Source organism: Ovis canadensis, chromosome 2 (assembly GCF_042477335.2).
Source record: "Ovis canadensis isolate MfBH-ARS-UI-01 breed Bighorn chromosome 2, ARS-UI_OviCan_v2, whole genome shotgun sequence".
NCBI classification, from domain to species: Eukaryota; Metazoa; Chordata; class Mammalia; order Artiodactyla; family Bovidae; genus Ovis; species Ovis canadensis.
In genome coordinates, this window is record NC_091246.1 from 61,847,233 (window position 1) to 61,850,282 (window position 3,050).

A 3,050-nucleotide genomic window follows, 5' to 3' on the forward strand; every position below is an offset into this window, starting at 1 on the left:
TTTATTGCCACTATCTTTTATGTTTTTGCCATTCTTTTTTGGAAAGAAGTAGGATCTACATAAACAAATTGGATTAAATTGACTCCAAAGCTTATGTTCTGTCTGTTTTATCATGCCCTGCATTTAAATAACAGGTCTCAGCAACAACCCAAGTCTAAAGGCAGAACAAAGGTTGTTGCCAAATACACTGTTCAGACCAAAACAGCCATAAACAGTCACAAAAGGAAAGATCCTTTCACTCTGGCTCTGAGGGATTCAGGAACATTGACAAATGGATTCCAGTGGGGCCACTAAAAGCTGAGAGAAGCAGAACAGAGGCAGGAGTGGGCTTCCTACATTATACAAGTACCAACAAAAAAAAAATGAAATAAGGATCAGACAGAAGAGAGAAATCAAACACCAACAAATAAAAAACAACTCAATCTTGCTGCATTATCTTCAAAGTCACTGCTTAAGTTTCATTTCTTTTTTGCTTTAAATAAGAGGATTAGGGGTTTCTATGTTGTATTTGTTGAATTCAAATCATATCTACTCTTCCTTTTCTTCCTTTGACAACCTGCTCTCCCAGCAGTAACTGATCCTAAAGGTAAAACAGCAGGTGATCTTGCCATGCCCTAGGTAAAGGAATGACAGTATAGTTCAGACATTATCACCCTGAGAGCTTTACCTGTAGAGATACATTTCCAAAAAGTCCTTTCCCTTCCATAATCTAGCCTAAGAGTGCTTGAGTTTCATTTGGAAAATGAGATTAAGCTCTCCTTAAAGCTTGACTGAGGATTCTTTAAGGCCAGGAAATAAGCAAAGCACTGTCAATAGCCTCTTTTTGACCACCTCTTTCTGTTTCCAAACAGGCTCTGGAAAGGGACACTTGGCACTAACACAGATGTTCCCCCATGTCCCTAAGATCCCCAGAGGAGAACAACATTCAGAGGCATGGTCTTTATGGCAAAACTTCTTGCTTAACCATCAGTGGCAATCTTAAACATGAAAAATCAAGGAAGCCCAGGCTTTGTAAGCCTATGTGATCATTCACATGCCAGAGAGTTTTTCTCACTTATAAGTTTCATTGTCTTAAACAGCACAAGCCAACTTCTCTCAAAGGGATTCTTTTCCTCATCATTGCTGTCACCAAAAAGCATTTATTAAACATGCATCTGCATGTGGTGCTGGGTACAATAAAGCACAAGAGCTATTCTCTGAAGTATGGTTCTGCAGCAACAGTTCATTCTGTTTTCGCTTCAATCAATTAACAGTGATCAATCAGTGAACTTCTACCACCTACAGAGCACAGACTAGAGAGTCAGGAACCTACACAAAGAGACTTTACCAGGGGCCAAGAGAGTTGGGCTCTGCTCTACCTGGTGCTCTAAAATAGATAAGGCACATGAAGACATCATTCACTTACAGTTTCAAAGGGCCCATCCTCCACGATGGGAAAGGAGATACAAAGAAGCAGGCACAAGTTGTTTCCAGAGTCTCTGTCTTTACTTTCTTTTTTTCACTGACTTTTAAAAATTATTTGATATATGCAAAAGGAGGGCAGAAAGTGAAGAGGAGGTAAAAAGCCTCTTGGTGAAAGTGAAAGAGAAGAGTGAAAAAGTTGGCTTAAAGCTCAACACTCAAAAAAAAAAAAAAAAAAAAAAAAGCTCAACACTCAGAAAACTAAGATCATGGCATCTGGTCCCATCACTTCATGGCAAATAGATGGGGAAACAGTGCCAGAGTTTATCTTTTGGGGCTCCAAAATCACTGCAGATGGTGACTGCAGCCATGAAATTAAAAGATGCTTCAGTTCAGTTCAGTTCAGTTCAGTTCAGTCGTTCAGTCATGTCTGCCTCTCTGTGACCCCATGAATCGCAGCACACCAGGCCTCCCTGTCCATCACCAACTCCCGGAGTTCACCCAGACTCACATCCGAGTCCATGATGCCATCTAGCCATCTCATCCTCTGTTGTCCCCTTCTCCTCCTGCCCCCAGTCCCTCCCAGCATCAGAGTCTTTTCCAATGAGTCAAATTTCCACATAAGGTGGCCAAAGTACTGGAGTTTCAGCTTTAGCATCATTCCTTCCAAAGAAATCCCAGGGCTGATCTCCTTCAGAATGGACTGGTTGGATCTCCTTGCAGTCCCAGGGACTCTCAAGAGTCTTCTCCAGCACCACAGTTCAAAAGCATCAATTCTTCAGTGCTCAGCCTTCTTCACAGTCCAACTCTCACATCCATACATGACCACAGGAAAAACCTACTCCTTGGAAGAAAAGTTATGACCAACCTAGATAGCATATTGAAAAGCAGAGACATTACTTTGCCAACAAAGGTCCATCTAGTCAAGTCTACGGTTTTTCCAGTGGTCATGTATGGATGCGAGAGTTGGACTATGAAGAAAGCTGAGCACCAAAGAATTGATGCTTTTGAACTGTGGTGTTGGAGAAGACTCTTGAGAGTCCCTTCGACTGCAAGGAGATCCAGCCAGTCCATCCTAAAGGAGATCAGTCCTAAATATTCATTGGAAGGACTGATGTTGAAGCTGAAACTCCAATACTTTGAACACTTGATGCAAAGAACTGACTCATTGGAAAAGACCCTGATTCTGGGAAAGATTGAAGGCAGGAGAAGGGGATGACAGAGGATGAGATGGTTGGATGGCATCACCAACTCGATGGACGTAAGTTTGAGTAAGTTCCAGGTGTTGGTGATGGATAGGGAAACTTGGCGTGCTTTAATTCATGGTGTCACAGAGTTGGACATGACTAAGTGACTGAACTGAACTGATACAAAACATATACTATTTTTCTTATTCTTTTCCACTATGGTTTGTCACAGACTATTGAATATAGTTCCTAGGGCTATACAGTAAGACCTTGTTATCCATTTAATATATAGTAGTTTGTGTCCGCTGACCCCAAACTTAAATTTATCCCTCTTCCACTCCCTTTTCCGCTTGGTAACCATAAGTTGTTTTCTATGTCTAACACATATATTTATAAATACATAGTATGTTAGTTACTCTTGATTGGTTTTCAACTTTATAAAAAGGTGTCTCAATTTGCATT